Below are 18,436 nucleotides of genomic sequence, written 5' to 3' on the forward strand. Positions count from 1 at the left end.
AACCAAAAAAAATAGTAATTATGTCTTGACATGTTTTACACCATTCTTGCATTCCATGCCCATGGTATGCCAAAATGGAAGGGATGATTACCCAAAGGGAGTCCATTTGCTTTTAGAACAATGTCCCCTGAATAAGCAGTGTGAAAATAATGAAGATCGGTTCATAAATAACTGAGATACTGTTAGATATATGAAAATAATGCACTTCTGAGATAAATGAAGAAATATATTGGGGCTTACTATATGGTGGGTAAAAATACTCATGGTGCCTTCTTATGTTTATTGATAGCAGAAACAAGTGTATAGAGTATATCCCTGAAGTTCCATGCAGATCCCTGCATCCTGAAGTTCCCTGGAGATCGGCCAATCACAATGCTCCATGCATGCCAACCTGAAAAGAAGGAAATACATTCTCAAAATCGTATTGCCAGTGATTATATACACAGATACATGTAATTACAAGTATGTCATATTTATACACATACAAATATACAAGAAAATCACATGAATTACATACCTTTGAGTAGGTGTTGGTAAGGACATCAATGATCATCTAATGTCCTCCACCAGACGATTCTACGTCTGAAAAAATCCATTAGTTCACTAGCAGTGAACAATGTTTGGTCTTAAGAGGAGTGTGATGGCGTCACGTGCTCCAGCCGCCGCCTCTCTCGCTGCTGCTTTCCTCTTCGCTTTTATAGCTCTACGAATTCCTTCTAAGAGCTTTCTTCTCTTCACGGTTAACTTGCGAGAGAATGATTTCTTCTTGTGAGCCATTGTGTGTAAAAATGCAAAGAATGGAGGGTCAGATTACGGGTCCCAAGGGTCAGCCGCGGTCAATCAGAGCAACACACCTACTCTCCCTTCAGACCTATGGTCGGCACTGACTTGCTAGGGAAGAGAGTACCTCTTCCTACAGCCACCCTAACAGTTACCAATTAGTATTTCGAAGATTCTAGCACAAAATCGTAAGAAAAATATTACGAAAAAAATACTAATAATGAAATCAAGTATACTATTGTTATGGTGCGCGTCAGCTGTCAAACTAATGACGCAATTACCTCATTTATTATAATTACGATAATTACTCGCAGAATTATCGTACAGACACGAGACATACACCAAAATGTTGCCAGATTTTTTAACTATTTTTCGGTAAGATTAACTCATTTTTTTTTCGATTTTTTTGGTATATTTGAGCCGCCACGTGCTATTACCCCTTTAAATACTCGGGTTTGAATCTTGATCAGTCGCAGTATGTTCTTTGTATATAACCACTTGTTTCTGTGGAGACAATGATTTGTGTACTGCTCCTAAGAGTGAAATTCAAATGGGTGGATCTCCCATTTGGATACCAATCTTCCATTCCACCACATCGCAAAGGCTTAAACCAAATTTTCACCCGGTCATCTGCAAGTGGCAGCAGAAACGCGATTTGTCAGACCAGGAAAAGTTTTTCAAATCTTCACCTGTTCACTTATGATGAGTGTTCAGTGGTCAGTCGTCACGTGAGGTCACAGACCCTGAGCTGCTTTGGGGATTAGCGTGGACAGTTACAAAGCATGGCTTGCTTCTGCAGTGTTTTAAAAATTGAGGTTGGAGAGTTGAAGGAGGAGGTCTTGCTTCTCCAGGAGGAGATCAGGAGGCTGAAGGTCCACCTCAATGGGTCTGGGAGAGAGTGTGAGGTGGCTGGAGTTGTGGGGAATGAGGCTTCTAGCAGTGAGGTGCAGTCTGTCTCTCGCTGTGAGGAGGCTGTAGGTGGGGAGGTAGCAACGGCTACCAGCAGTGAGGTGCAGTCCAGCACCTGCTACAAGTGGCGAGTGGTTCACAGTAATGGGAGGCGCATCAGAGTAAGGAAAGTTAAGAGTGAAGATCTGAAGGTAGGAAATCGCTTCTCTGTTCTTCAGGATGAATGTACTTCAGTGGCCAGTGAAGGTAAGGGTACTACTGCCCCTGCTAACAGAGGTAAGCGCATTCTTGTGGTTGGTGACTCTCAGGTAAGATATATTGACCGTGCTTTTTGTAATAGGAATAAGAAGATGAGAGATAGAGTGTGCTTCCCTGGAGCTGGTGTTGGGGACATAGTTAACAGGCTGGATAATATCATGTCAGGTAATGGGAACAAGCCCATTATTTGTCTCAGTGCTGGTGGAAATGATATTGGGAAGGGTAGGAGAGAAGAGCTGCTAGGTAAGTACAGGTCAGCTATAGATTTCATTAAGTCTAAGGGAGGGGTCCCAATCATATGTAGCATCTTGCCTAGAAGGGGAGTAGGAAATGAATGGTTGTCTAGGGCAATTGGTGTAAATTGCTGGCTAGACAGATACTGCAAGGAACTTGCAATCCCATTCATTGACAACTGGAACAACTTTTATGGCAAACATGATATGTATGCAAAGGATGGGGTACATCTCTCCGGGGCTGGGGTGGTAGCACTTGCAAACTCAATTGAGAAGGCCATTGGTGAAATGCCTATGATTTTAAACTGATAGAAGATAGAGGTATGGGTGTGTGTGGGAAACAAGCAGGTTGCAACACTGGGGTTGGAAACAGTAAATGTATAAAAGGCATTCAGCATGAAGTTATAAATAAAGACAATAGATCATGTCAGCAAACAAAGGGGGACAGCAGAGGACAGCAAGGGACTAGCTCCCTTAAGGTTTACTATACTAATAGCAGGAGTGTAAGAAATAAGATAGATGAGCTAAGATTAATTGTAAGTGCAGGAAACATAGATATTATTGCTATAACAGAGACCTGGCTAAATCTGAAAGATAGAGAGATGCCCTCTGAATGTCACATACAAGGCTATAAATTATTCCACACTGACAGGGTCAACAGGAAGGGTGGTGGAGTAGCGATGTATGTCAGAGACAATTTAAAATGTTGTGTTAGACAAGATATAAAAGTAGAAGCGTCAGCCACTGAATCTGTTTGGTTACAGCTTCTCGAGGGCCGAGAAAAACTAATTTTGGGTGTGATTTACAGGGCCCCAAATCTTGATAGGGAGTGCAGTAAACTTCTATGGGACGAAATTCGTAAGGCATCTACATACGAAAATGTTGTGCTAATGGGAGATTTCAACTATAGACAGATTGACTGGAGCAATTTGACAGGAAATTTAGAGTCAGGTGACTTTCTTGATACGATCCAGGATTGTTTTTTAAAACAGTTTGTGACAGAGCCAACTAGGGGAAATAACCTCCTTGACTTGGTTCTTGCCAGTAGGGAAACACTAATTAATAATCTTGAGGTTAATGATGAGCTTGGGGAAAGTGATCACAAATCACTCAGTTTTAATATATCATGGAATTCCCCTAATAATGGCAATCAAGTCTCCGTCCCTGATTTTCGCATGGCTGATTTCATAGGACTGAAAAATTACTTAGGTGGGCTGAACTGGAATGACCTGACTAAGGGTCAGATAGGTGGTGATGGTTGCCGATATGATGCTTTCCAGGGCATAGCTCTAGCTGCTCAGTCAAATTATGTTCCAAATAGGGAAATCAGATCAAACAAAAATGATCCTAAATGGATGAACAATAGATTAAAATATCTGATTGGTCAAAAGAGAGGCATATATAGGCAAATCAAAAGAGGAGAGGGGCAATTAAGAAATCGATATATTCAGTTAAAGAGAGAAATAAAAAAGGGAATTAGAAAAGCAAAAAGAGATTATGAGGTTAAAGTTGCAAGAGAATCGAAGACTAACCCAAAAGGATTCTTTCAGGTTTACAGAAGTAAGATCAGGGACAAGATAGGCCCACTCAAAAGTTCCTCGGGTCAGCTCACTGACAGTGATAAGGAAATGTGTAGAATTTTTAACACATACTTCCTCTCAGTTTTTACACAGGAGGATACCAGCGATATTCCAGAAATGATAAATTATGTAGAACAAGACGATAATAAACTGTGCACGATTAGGGTCACAAGTGACATGGTCCTTAGGCAAATAGATAAATTAAAACCTAACAAATCCCCAGGCCCTGATGAACTGTATGCAAGGGTTCTAAAGGAATGTAAAGAGGAGCTTAGCAAACCTTTGGCTAATCTTTTCAACATATCACTACAAACTGGCATGGTGCCAGATAAGTGGAAAATGGCAAATGTGATACCTATTTTTAAAGCAGGTGACAGGTCCTTAGCTTCGAACTATAGACCAATAAGCCTAACCTCCAGAGTGGGAAAATTTATGGAATCAATAATTGCCGAAGCAGTTCGTAGCCACTTTGAAAAGCATAAATTAATCAACGAATCTCAGCATGGTTTTACAAAGGGGCGTTCCTGCCTTACGAATTTATTAACTTTTTTCACTAAGGTATTTGAGGAGGTAGATCATGGTAATGAATATGGTATTGTGTATATGGACTTCAGTAAGGCTTTTGACAGGGTCCCACATCAGAGACTATTGAGGAAAATTAAGGCACATGGAATAGGAGGAGAAATTTTTTCCTGGATAGAAGCATGGTTGACAAATAGGCAGCAGAGAGTTTGCATAAATGGGGAGAAATCAGAGTGGGGAAGCGTCACGAGCGGTGTTCCACAGGGGTCAGTGTTGGACCCCCTGCTGTTCACAATCTACATAAACGACATAGATGAGGGCATAAAAAGCGACATCGGCAAGTTTGCCAATGACACCAAAATAGGCCATCGAATTCATTCTGACGAGGACATTCGAGCACTCCAGGAAGATTTGAATTGACTGATGCAGTGGTCGGAGAAGTGGCAGATGCAGTTTAATATAAACAAATGCAAAGTTCTAAATGTTGGACAGGACAATAACCATGCCACATATAAACTAAATAATGTAGATCTTAATATTACGGATTGCGAAAAAGATTTAGGAGTTCTGGTTAGCAGTAATCTGAAACCAAGACAACAGTGCATAAGTGTTCGCAATAAAGCTAATAGAATCCTTGGCTTCATATCAAGAAGCATAAATAATAGGAGTCCTCAGGTTGTTCTTCAACTCTATACATCCTTGGTTAGGCCTCATTTAGATTATGCTGCACAGTTTTGGTCACCGTATTACAGAATGGATATAAATGCTCTGGAAAATGTACAAAGGAGGATGACAAAGTTGATCCCATGTATCAGAAACCTTCCCTATGAGGATAGACTGAGGGCCCTGAATCTGCACTCTCTAGAAAGACGTAGAATTAGGGGGGATATGATTGAGGTGTATAAATGGAAGACAGGAATAAATAAAGGGGATGTAAATAGTGTGCTGAAAATATCTAGCCTAGACAGGACTCGCAGCAATGGTTTTAAGTTGGAAAAATTCAGATTCAGGAAGGATATAGGAAAGTACTGGTTTGGTAATAGAGTTGTGGATGAGTGGAACAAACTCCCAAGTACAGTTATAGAGGCCAGAACGTTGTGTAGCTTTAAAAATAGGTTGGATAAATACATTAGTGGATGTGGGTGGGTGTGAGTTGGACCTGATAGCTTGTGCTACCAGGTCGGTTGCCGTGTTCCTCCCTTAAGTCAATGTGACCTGACCTGACTAGGTTGGGTGCATTGGCTTAAGCCGGTAGGAGACTTGGACCTGCCTCACATGGGCCAGTAGACCTTCTGCAGTGTTCCTTCGTTATGTTCTTATGTTTGTGGCCACTGTAGCCTCAGTTTGTGACCACTGTAGCCACAGTTTGTGGCCATTGTAGCCTCAGTTTGCAGCCACTGTAGTCTCAGTTTTCGGTTCTTCACTGACTGAAGTGGAACCCAGTGTGGTCTTCTGCTGTCACCATCCATTTCAAGCTTCAGTGTGTTTTACATTCAAAGATGCTCTTCTGGCCACCTTAGACTGCCCACTTTATCAACAAGCACGCAGAATTTACCTCCGACGTCGTCTTCGCTCCGCTGATCTCTCTTTACCTTCCCTTCTCGTTGATGGACCCACCTTTCATCCGGACTCTCTCATTGACTTTTTGACAACAACTGACTTACTTCACAAACTCTGAAGATACCTTCAGCCCTTTCTACCTCAATCTCTTGCTACCCTCTACCCCCGCACTATCCCCTGCCCCGCTGTTTTCTGTAACCTACTGATCATCCCTCCCCCCTTCTGCCGCCCAATACCCTCGCTTCCTTCCCTACCCTGCAGCGCTGTATAGCCCTTGTGGCTTATCGCTTCTTTTTGATTATAATAATCTGGCCACCACTGGTGTAACACTTTTTTTTTAGTTACTATCGTCTTTCTGTCAGCCTGAACTAGTCTGGCCATTCTCTGACCTCTCTTAATAACAAGGCGTTTTTGTGCATAGGACTGTGGCTCCCTGGATGGTTTGTGTTTTTCTCTAGAAACTTTATGTGAAAATGCCTCGTCGGGCACCAACACTCATTCCACCGTCAAAGTCTCTAAGTAAAAATACCCAGGTATTTTAGATGTGTCTAATTCATCTAATGATACTTGTCTGACACAAGAGCACCATTGTTATGACCAAGGTCATAATGTGATTAATTTATATGTATTATCCACTTAATATTATACTCGGGGTTTCTTTAATATTAGCTAAATTAAAGATTCCACTAGTTTATAATATTATCTGATTTAGGAATATCTCTCCTAGGAAAATGGATCAGCAGACCTCTCCTCCTCATTAAGCAAAAGCCTACTCGAGCGTCGTCCATAGTAATGGTAAAGGAAAACCATCTTACGAGGGAAATGCATCAAGAAGAGGCCCAACTTGCTCATATTGTCAAAAACCAGGCCATTGGAGGCGCTCATGTTTCCAATTAAGTCGAGACCGTAGGCGGTCAGGTTCTGAAAAATTACCTGTACAGATGACGTCTTCCTCAAAATCGAAGTGCCTAATTCCCTATGAGTCGTTCGCAGACAAAGTTTCGGAAGCCATGTTGCCTTACTTCTTTAAGGGTAAGGCTGGTGTTACAGAGGACCAAATGGTGGACATAGTATCCTATCGGGATACGGGAAGCTACCTGACCTTACTGAGAAAAGGAGTACTTCCTCTAAATGATGACACTTATATTAACCTGGATGTTCTGCTAGAAGGTTACGGTGGCACTATCACCAGAGTACCCCTTCATAAGGTATATGTGAACGTAGATTCATATCAAGGTGAAGCTGTTGTGGGCCTTTCTGAAACTGATTTTCCCATTAAGAGTGTAGATCTATTGGTGGGTAATGATTTAGGAAGAGGAGGAATTTGCCGAGAACCTTATGTTATAGAGAAGTTCTCTGGAGAGAATTATGCCATTGAAGGGTGTAAGGAAGGTCCTCGTCTATTCCCTCTTACAGCCATAACCAGGGCTATGGCTAAGAATTTGGAACCACTGCCTACTCCTGATGAACCCTCAGATTGGGGTTTGGATGCTCTGTTCAGTGCCAGTGATCAACAAGAAGTCGAAAATCAGCCTCAAAAATCCCAAGTGGTAGATTTTGCCCCATTACGGAGTAGCGACTTTAATCGTGAAAATTTAGTAAAAGAACAGCTTGAAGACCCGTCGTTGAAACAGGCAAGGGATCAAGCGCTTACTGAGATGGAAGCTGAAGGTAAGGAAGAATGTTTTTATTACTCTGACGGTATCCTGATGAAGAAATTTCCGTCGACTTCAGTTAATTCATGTCTCAAGCCAAAACAGCTCTTGGTTTTACCTGTCCGATTTCGGGAGTTAGCATTGGAAGTGGCACATTCTAGCCCCATGGGCAGACATTTGGGGATAAGAAAGACTCTAGGAAAATTAGCCCGATATTTCTTCTGGCCCAAGATGAAAGATACCGTGACTGAGTACTTGAGAAACTGTGCTATTTGCCAGCTCGTTGGAAAGCCTGCACAAAAACCTCCTCCTGCGCCCCTCTTACCTATTGCCGTAGAAGGCGAACCCTTCTCTCGGCTCGTAATAGACTGTGTGGGACCTCTCCCAAAAACTAGGCTTGGCAATCAATATCTTCTTACTATAATGGATAAGACTACTCGGTATCCAGAGGCTGTGCCCCTACGCAAGATTAGTGCCAAGGCTATTGTGAGAGTCCTATTTAGATTCTTCGCACAGTTCGGATTCCCTAAGGAGATTCAATCTGACAGAGGGACGAATTTCACATCAAAGATTTTCCGTGAAGCTATGTCCAGGGTCGGAGTTAAACCCATTGTTTCAACAGCATATAGACCCCAAACCCAGGGTGTCATAGAGAGGTTTCACCAAACCCTGAAGATCATGATGAGGGCATACTGTGAGCAGTTCTCAACAGACTGGGATGAAGGTATTCCTTTCCTCCTCCTTGCCTTAAGAGAGAGCGAACAGGAGAGTTTAGGATTTAGTCCTTTTGAACTCATTTATGGTCATGCGGTCCGAGGACCGTTAGTAATGCTAAAGGACGTATGGTCTGGGAAAGTGGAGCCTTCTTTATGTTTATCTCCCACGGCAATGCAAAAACACTTGGTTTTTACTCGGCAATTGGCCGCTGACAACCTCAGACAAGCTCAAAACCGTATGAAACAACATTATGACAAGACTGCTGTTGAGCGTTCATTAAATGTGGGAGACAAAGTGTTAGCTTTAAAGCCGGTGCCAGGCCATACCTTGCAACCCAAGTATGAGGGTCCAATGGAGGTGATTAAGAAGCTGAGTAAGGTAAATTACGTGGTAAGAACACCAGGAAGAAGAAAGTCGACCCGAACTTACCATATAAATCAGCTAAAGAAATACTACGAGGGACTTGTCCCTGTGGCTGCGGTGAGGTCACCGGAAGGTGACTCGAGTAAAGAAGATTGTTCACGTGGAGTAGAGATAAGACTGAAGAACTCGGAAATAATGGAAACCTTAGATGATTATCTCGGTAACTTAGAAAAGGAAAGATCAAGTGAAATCCGAGACTTGATTTCCACTTATGGAAGTCTCTTTGGAGATATCCCCAGACAGTGCACCATGGGGATCCACGATGTTGACGTGCAAGGAGCTGCTCCGATTAAACAAGCTCCATATAGAGTCATCCCATTAAAGAATAAAGCGCTGCGGGAGGAAATAAGTTTCTTGTTCGGTCATGGTTTGATTGAACATAGCAAAAGCCCTTGGGCTTCACCGTGTGTCCTTGTACCTAAGTCGAACGGTTCATTTAGAAAGTGTACCGACTATCGGAAAGTAAATTCCCTAACAGTGCCTGACGGATTCCCCCTTCCTAGGGTTGATGACCTAATAGACAGCGTTGCCAGTGCTAAGTATGTCAGTCGTTTGGACCTCCTGCGTGGTTATTATCAAGTGCCGTTATCGCCCAGAGCGCAGGAGATTTCTTCTTTCAAAGTGCCTGGAGGCCTGTTCAACTACAGGGTGATGCCCTTCGGGCTCTGGAATGCTGCCTCGACCTTCCAGAGGCTTATGAATCGGCTAATGTACGACTTGGAAGGAACGGAAGCCTACCTAGATGATCTGGTAGTATTCAGCGATGACTGGCCTCAACACCTGATTCGGCTGGAAGCACTCTTGAAAAGGCTAGATGAAAACCATTTTACCGTCAACCTTGCCAAGTGTGAGTTTGGTCAGGCCCGGATAAAATATCTGGGATTTAATATAGGGCAAGGCACGGTTGCCCCCGTTAATGCAAAGATTCATGCTATTGTGGATTTTCCTGCTCTGCAAGACAAGAAAGGTGTACAGAGGTTTCTAGGGATGGCCGGTTACTACCGCCGGTTTTGCCCTAATTTTTCGCAAGTGGCAGCACCGCTGTTTGAACTTACAAGTTCTAAAGTTCCTTTTAAATGGACTACAAGTGAGTTAGCCTTTACTCGTCTAAAGCGTCTACTTGGTTCCTCTCCAGTTCTACAGTCCGGTGTTTGACGCTCCCTTTACTTTACAAGTGGATGCCAGCGAGTATGCAGTCGGTGCTGTACTTCTACAACCTTCCTCCTCTTCTGATCTTTTACACCCAGTCTGTTATTTTTCTGCAAAATTGAAACCCCATCAATTAAGTTATGCAACCGTTGAAAAGGAGGCACTAGCAATGGTCTTAGCCTTGGAACACTTTGAGGTCTATCTCGGGACTACCCCTCATAAAATTAGAGTAAAAACAGATCATAATCCCTTAACCATTTTAAACACCATGAAGGCTAAGAATGCTAGAATACAAAGATGGTCCCTTAGGATACAACCTTTTTCTATAAGTATTAACCACATTAGAGGAACTGATAATGTGATTGCTGACACTCTGTCCCGTCCATAAGACATGTAATTAAATTTGAATTTACAAAAGAGGATTTATAGTACATTTTTATAAGTATGTATTTGTTTAATGCAATTTTTAATGCTATTTGTTTACTTACAGTCATCTGATTCTTGAAACCACTAAGGAGACCTGTCACGTAAGCCACCATATGGTATCCAGAACTTATTTCTGCGGTGGTAGTCTCCTGTTGTCTTACCCTGACTTCTCCTGCTGCCAATGGTCACTTAAATGAGAAACGCCTCTTCTACCAGAAGCTCTGGTTACGTGGTGTCTACACATACGTGGTTTGGGGACACAAGACTTTTAATTTTCTTATTGGAGAAGCAGCATTTGTCATCAGGGTCTTTGTCAGAGGAATGACTTGTATTCTGGTTTATATTCTTGTTATGACCAAGGTCATAATGTGATTAATTTATATGTATTATCCACTTAATATTATACTCGGGGTTTCTTTAATATTAGCTAAATTAAAGATTCCACTAGTTTATAATATTATCTGATTTAGGAATATACCCGGGTATGATATATATATATGATGTATATATATATATATATATATATATATATATATATATATATATATATATATATATATATATATATATATATATATGTATCTTGAGTAATGTGTTAGGTAGGTACACCTGGCTAAGGTTTATAACAAGGTATCTCCATTGGTGGGTAGTTTGCACCGCTCTACCCTCTCCCCCTTTTGACGAGTTGATGTCATGAAGGAATTTACTGTCTGTGGCAGTTCACTCTCTCTGCCGACTCAGTGTACATTGACTGAGCTACCCTCCTAGTACTCCGCCTTATTCTCACTTGGATAGAGAATTGTGTTATAGAAATTCCTGAACCAGCTTGTGATTTATTGTGAAGTCTGCTGACAATTATATACTGTTATCTTCAGGTTACGATGTGACGACCAGTGTCAAGCTTAGAACTTTGTGATATATTCCTTATGCCAGGGAGTTACTCAGTGAAAGTGTTAATTCTCAATATATGTACTTGCACACAAGTAATGTTACTATTGAGGAAGCGGTAATATTCCTCTGATCATTATCAAGTGTAGTGACCATATTGACATAGTCTCCAGAGGAGGTCTATCATGTACATTCTATTTAAGAGTTCTCTTGTGTGAAGGAAAGTTTCTGACAGTGATATTTAATAGATATTTATGAATATCTAAAGTATTTAAGCTTTTAAATAAAAAGAAACTTGAAAAGACTGAGTAACTATTATTTGTGCCTTACATTTCTAAGTTTGGAACCATATCCTCTCATTCTATGAAGTGTGTTGTTACGGAGTGCACTAACCTGGCTAAAGATTAAGATTTGAACCGTAACAACCATGAACTCTTCCAACAGTGAATATCATCTTCCACATGTGAGCCCCGCCTACATGCGACTACGTCTTCAACTGCTGCATTTCTCAGCTTCTTTCATTGACCTAAGTATAAAAGTCTCCTTCCTCACGCCTCTGTATTAGTTTGATAAAGTCTGCCATATTAGAGAAACGTCTCAAAAATGTTCAGGTGATACACATGCATGTATACACCCTATACATCGCTTTGTGAATAAGAGATAATATAAATGCTCTGGAAAACGTACAGAGGAGGATGACAAAGATGATCCCATGTATCAGAAATCTTCCCTATGAGGATAGACTGAGGGCCCTGAATCTGCACTCTCTCGAAAGGCGTAGAATTAGGGGATATATGATCGAGGTGTACAAATGGAAAACAGGAATAAATAAAGGGGATGTAAATAGCGTGCTGAAAATTTCCAGCCAAGACAGAACTCGCAGCAATGGTTTCAAGTTGGAAAAATTCAGATTCAGAAAGGATATAGGAAAGCACTGGTTTGGTAATAGAGTTGTGGATGAGTGGAACAAACTCCTGAGTACAGGAGTTATTCAGGCTAAAACGTTGTGTAGTTTTAAAAATAGGTAGATAAATACATGAGTGGGTGTGGGTGGGTGTGAGTTGGACCTGGCTAGCTTGTGCTGCAGGGTCTGGTACAGTGCTCCATCCTTGAGTGGAGATGATCAGACTGGATGGGTCATTGGGCTAATCCGGGGGCGGGTCATTGGTCTAATCCGGTGGGGGGACATGCACCTGCTCCGCATGGATCAGTAGGCCTGTTGCAGTGTTCATTCATTCTTATGTTCTTATGTGAGGGAGTGTGAGAGAAAGTATGTGAAGGTGTGAAAAGGCATGCGAGGGAGTGTGTGAGAAAGGCGACGGGAAGTGCTGGAAAATAAGGGAAAAGGAGAATGTCACAGTGCGAGGATGAGAAAGAGGAAGAGGAGAGAGGAAGAGATGAAACGAAGATGACCATTTTGTAAACAGTAAAAGGAGAAACACGTCAAATCGGAAGATGGAACAGGTGTATAATTCCTCTCATTGCCTACTCTAATATGTGTATAATTCCTCTCATTGCCTACTCTAATATGTGTATAATTCCTCTCATTGCCTACTCTAATATGGCGTATAATTCCTCTCATTGCCTAATATAATATGATGTATAATTCCTCTCATTGCCTACTATAATATGGTGTATAATTCCTCTCATTGCCTACTATAATATGTGTATAATTCCTCTCATTGCCTACTATAATATGGCGTATAATTCCTCTCATTGCCTAATATAATATGATGTATAATTCCTCTCATTGCCTACTATAATATGGTGTATAATTCCTCTCATTGCCTACTATAATATGTATAATTCCTCTCATTGTATAATTCCTCTCATTGCCTACTATAATATGGTGTATAATTCCTCTCATTGCCTACTATAATATGGTGTATAATTCCTCTCATTGCCTCCTCTCATTGCCTACTATAATATGGTGTATAATTCCTCTCATTGCCTCTCATTGTATAATTCCTCTCATTGCCTACTATAATATGGTGTATAATTCCTCTCATTGCCTACTATAATATGGTGTATAATTCCTCTCATTGCCTACTATAATATGATGTATAATTCCTCTCATTGCCTACTATAATATGGTGTATAATTCCTCTCATTGCCTACTATAATATGGTGTATAATTCCTCTCATTGCCTACTATAATATGGTGTATAATTCCTCTCATTGCCTACTATAATATGATGTATAATTCCTCTCACTGCCTACTTTAATATATGTATAATTCCTCTCATTGCCTACTATAATATGGTGTATAATTCCTCTCATTGCCTACTATAATATGGTGTATAATTCCTCTCATTGCCTACTATAATATGGTGTATAATTCCTCTCATTGCCTGTTATAATATGGTGTATAATTCCTCTCATTGCCTACTATAATATGGTGTATAATTCCTCTCATTGCCTACTATAATATGGTGTATAATTCCTCTCATTGCCTACTATAATATGGTGTATAATTCCTCTCATTGCCTACTATAATATGGTGTATAATTCCTCTCATTGCCTACTATAATATGGTGTATAATTCCTCTCATTGCCTACTATAATATGGTGTATAATTCCTCTCATTGCCTACTATAATATGGTGTATAATTCCTCTCATTGCCTGTTATAATATGGTGTATAATTCCTCTCATTGCCTGTTATAATATGGTGTATAATTCCTCTCATTGCCTGTTATAATATGGTGTATAATTCCTCTCATTGCCTGTTATAATATGGTGTATAATTCCTCTCATTGCCTGTTATTATATGGTGTATAATTCCTCTCTCATTGCCTGTTATTATATGGTGTATAATTCCTCTCTCATTGCCTGTTATTATATGGTGTATAATTCCTCTCATTGCCTGTTATAATATGGTGTATAATTCCTCTCATTGCCTGTTATAATATGGTGTATAATTCCTCTCATTGCCTGTTATAATATGGTGTATAATTCCTCTCATTGCCTGTTATAATATGGTGTATAATTCCTCTCATTGCCTGTTATAATATGGTGTATAATTCCTCTCATTGCCTGTTATAATATGGTGTATAATTCCTCTCATTGCCTGTTATAATATGGTGTATAATTCCTCTCATTGCCTGTTATAATATGGTGTATAATTCCTCTCATTGCCTGTTATAATATGGTGTATAATTCCTCTCATTGCCTGTTATAATATGGTGTATAATTCCTCTCATTGCCTGTTATAATATGGTGTATAATTCCTCTCATTGCCTGTTATAATATGGTGTATAATTCCTCTCATTGCCTGTTATAATATGGTGTATAATTCCTCTCATTGCCTGTTATAATATGGTATTATACTGAAGAATATAATTGTTAGATAAAAGAATACAGATATAACTAATGTAATAATAATAGGATTATCTACAACATATTAGGTAAAAGAACACATCAGTCATATCTGTGTTCTTTTATCTAATATTTTGTAGATAATTTCCATTAATTTCTAGGAATATAATTACAGAGACATAAAGGAAATAAAATTATTTAATTACTAAAGTCAAAGACCAAACTACCTGCATTTCGGTAGGTTAATTTACTTAAGATATTTTACAGTAGTTTCTGGCACTATGTCTGGTTGTTTGGAACTTTATCAGAGGCAAAATGTGACACTCAAGCTCCTCTTGATAAATGAGAAGATGCTAAAAAATGTTCAGAAATAATTACGGTAAAATTCTTCTGTAGCTACGGCAGTTTCAGAAGTTTCCTTTCAGCACTGAAAGTTATAATGCCTGTTACAGTGAAAGTTATAATGCCTGTTACAGTGAAAGTTATAATGCCTGTTACAGTGAAAGTTATAATGCCTGTTACAGTGAAAGTTATAATGCCTGTTACAGTGAAAGTTATAGTGACTGGAGTCACTTTGGTTACAGTAACTATCATTTTATTGTAAATATTTGACAATATTTACAATAAAACGCTTGTGAGAGATCTAAGAATGTGGAAACAAGTCAAATACACCGGCTGCTCTTTACCATATGAAACCAGAAATAATAATTTAGTAAATAAATAAGTTTCTCTTTCTCTCTTATTATCTTCTTCACATCTTCATTTATATCAATATCAATATACTCAAAAAATCAGGTAGAAAATATAATTTACCATTTCAGGAGACACCATCACCGCACTGGCTGCTTTTGACCACCTAAGCTCTCACCCTGTTAACTACACAATAACTCTCACCCTGTTAACTACACAATAATCATGTTATCGTTATCACTGAACTGAATTGTATTTGTAGGTGTTGAGACTCAGCCTTGCCTCTTAGATTACTGTGATTTGTGGCCTCTTAGACTTTATCACAGCTATTTCTCGTGTTTTCGGGAAACATTATTAACTGTTAATTATTAATTTGCGACCACTGTCAGCCTAAGAGTTAGTTATATCTTAGTTACCAGACCCTGCCATGTGGAGGCCAGTGGTTAGTTTTTAATGTTGCCTCCCTTTCCACTTCCCAAGGTACGCCCCTCTTTCCCTTGCCTTCTCTCTGCTTCTGGTTCATGTTTCCAGGTCTCCATTCGTGGGCCCCCGGATGTCAACCTTTCCACACTCCCCACTTCTATTTTCTTGGTGCTTCCCCAGGTTCTGCATTTTGTAGCTTTTGGCCCTTTCTGTTGATCTTGCTGGTTGCAAACTTGGTCTTTTCTAGCTGGTCTAGTCAGGTGTGGTCGCAGTCAGGAGTGGTCATAGTCAGGAGTCATTATAGATGTTTCGTGTTTCTGTTCCTTCTTCATTTATTTTATTTCACCACTTCCCCTTTCACGCACCTCTGTGCGCTTGCTCTCCCTCTGTGGGTATCTAGCTCTCTTGCAGTGCTCCCCTTCCTTTGTATTTGACTGGCTCGTCATCCTTATTTCCCACTTCTACCACTACCACTACTACTACCTCTTCTTCTTCTACTACAACTACTGATGAAATTAAGACACATGTGCGGCGTCTGGTTGTCTTTGTTGTGGACGTTTCGCCATCCAGTGGCTGGCTGGATGGCGAAGCGTCTACGGTGGGGATGCCCGGGTGTTGTGCATGTGTCATTTCATCCTGTCGGTATTATATACAATTCTTGTACTACTACTACTACTACTACCTCCACCTCTTCCTGCCTATATATAGCCGTCCTGCTCCACCTCTGTTAGTGTGACTTTGTCAATGGTCCAAGTCGGACCGAAACGTCGTCGTAAGCTTCTCTCTTTTATGTGCGGGTTATTTGTGTATCGTTCCAGTCACGGTATTGTGCCTTTTTGTTATTTATTTAATTACAGATGTAGTCATAGTCAGGTGAGGTCATAGTGAGGTGTGGTCATCGTCAGGTGTGGTCATAGGTAAGGTCATATCCGCGTGAGGTCATAGGTGAGTGCGTGTGTGCGAGTCTCCTAGCTCCGTGTCTCCAGAAGTCCATCTGTGTCCCCTCAGATGAACTCCCTTTCTCATTTCCCCATGTGTGGTCATAGTTAGGTGAGGTCATAGTTAGGTGAGGTCATAGTTAGGTGAGGTCATAGTTAGGTATGGTCATAGTTAGGTGTGGTCATTTCAGTGCTATTGTACTGTACTGGTCTTCAGTGCTATTGTACTGTACTGGTCTTCAGTGCTATTGTACTGTACTGGTCTTCAGTGCTATTGTACTGTGGAAATAAATGGTATAAAATACCGACACAATGGAAATATTAACACATATGCAGTATAATGTGATCCTTTATTGACTACGTTTCGCCCACACAGTGGGCTTTTTCAAGTCACAAACAGAACCGTTTGTGACTTGAAAAAGCCCACTGTGTGGGCGAAACGTAGTCAATAAAGGATCACATTATACTGCATATGTGTTTATATTTCCGTACTGTATTGTTATTACTGTACTGGTCTGTGTTATTGTACTGTACTGGTCTTCTGTGTTATTGTACTGTACTAGTCTTCTGTGTTATTGTACTGTACTGGTCTTCTGTGTTATTGTACTGTACTGGTCTTCTGTGTCTGTGTTATTGTACTGTATGTGTTATTGTTCTGTAATGGTCTTCTGTGTTATTGTATTGTACTGTACTGGTCTTCTGTTACTACTGTACTGGTCGTCTGTGTTATTGTACTGTACTGTGTTATTGTACTGGTTCTGTGTTATTGTGTACTGGTCTTCTGTGTTATACTGGTCTTCTGTGTTATTGTACTGTACTGTGACTGGTCTTCCGAGTTATTGTAGTGCACTGGTCTTCTGTGTGAACTGTATGTCTGTGTTATTTTACTGTACTGGTCTTCTCTGTTATTGTCTAGCGCAAGCTGGACGCCAAGGTATTGGTCCACTGTGGTGAGAATGGTATAGCACTGAGTACCTTGTTCCAAGGTCCGTAGGTTCGAGTCTCCTTCAGCCAGAGATCAGTGTTCATATATATATATATATATATATATATATATATATATATATATATATATATATATATATATATATATATATATATATATATATATATATATATATATATATTTGTTCCTTTCATTTCTGTAGCACCCCCTAATTTGCTCCTCCTGTACCCCCCTTATTTGCTCTTCCTATCTATTCTGCTGCTTCCTCTGTATTCAACTGAAGAAGTTTACTGTGTAAGCGAAACGTTTTGCAATAAAGATACTGTTATGCAGGGTTCTGCATGACATCGTACTGTACAAATAGTGGGGAAGTGTGCCATAATAATATGAATATTGTAGTTGTAAGGAATAATTTTATAATTGATAATGTGCATTTGGGGGTACTGTAAAGTACTCTAACACAATTTCTTTATAATTACAGTTAATGATTTATTTTCCAAGGATGTTTGGGTACGCGGAGTGTGGTTTGGGGGTGGAGTCACGTGACGTTAGCATGGTGGTGTAGAGGCTGGCGTCGGAGATGCTGTGTATTTAAGTTAAGTTTGTAGTTGTACACTCATTTTGTTTATCCAACTCAAGCCATAGGCTTTCATATGGCTTACCTGTATGTTCACCCAGGCTCTGACATGGTCAGGGTGCTGTGGGATGAGTGATGAAGTAAGAAATGAGGTTTGTAGTGTAATGACGGCCTGACGCTGACGGAAGCCTAGTGTTATGGTGGCTGAACCTCCAGCCAGCTGTGTGTACCCTCATTTGGGCGTGTAGAATTAAGGTTTTTCTGTTATGTTATGTTATGGTGATTAAATAGATATATTTTCCTAATTGGGATTTTTGCCTAACCCTCTGTTAACCAACCCCTTGAAGTAACACATACTGGTTTAGCGCTTTCTGTCTTGACTGGGATAGCCCGGGGTGGACGGTTTGGGCTTGAGATGTGAGTAACTTTTACCTTTGCCCTTAGA

At 40.3% G+C, this 18,436-nt stretch overlaps 2 long non-coding RNA genes across 2 annotated transcripts in view; both read right to left on the reverse strand.

Moving 5' to 3' along the window:
• Nucleotides 1-266: 266 nt before the first annotated feature.
• Nucleotides 267-1,160, reverse strand: LOC128695521 (uncharacterized). Its single transcript, XR_008408020.2, has 2 exons — nucleotides 518-1,160; nucleotides 267-391 (listed from the first exon to the last, which is right to left on the reverse strand). It is a non-coding gene; the product is annotated as an uncharacterized lncRNA (long non-coding RNA).
• Nucleotides 1,161-9,600: 8,440 nt separating this feature from the next.
• LOC138851204 (uncharacterized) overlaps nucleotides 9,601-18,436 on the reverse strand; it is a 28,271-nt gene continuing 19,435 nt past the window's right edge. The window contains exon 3 of the long non-coding RNA XR_011391054.1: nucleotides 9,601-9,896. This is a non-coding gene — a long non-coding RNA (uncharacterized lncRNA). The remainder of the gene's footprint in view (nucleotides 9,897-18,436) is intronic.

This window comes from Cherax quadricarinatus, unplaced genomic scaffold, assembly GCF_038502225.1.
Source record: "Cherax quadricarinatus isolate ZL_2023a unplaced genomic scaffold, ASM3850222v1 Contig91, whole genome shotgun sequence".
Taxonomy (NCBI): Eukaryota; Metazoa; Arthropoda; class Malacostraca; order Decapoda; family Parastacidae; genus Cherax; species Cherax quadricarinatus.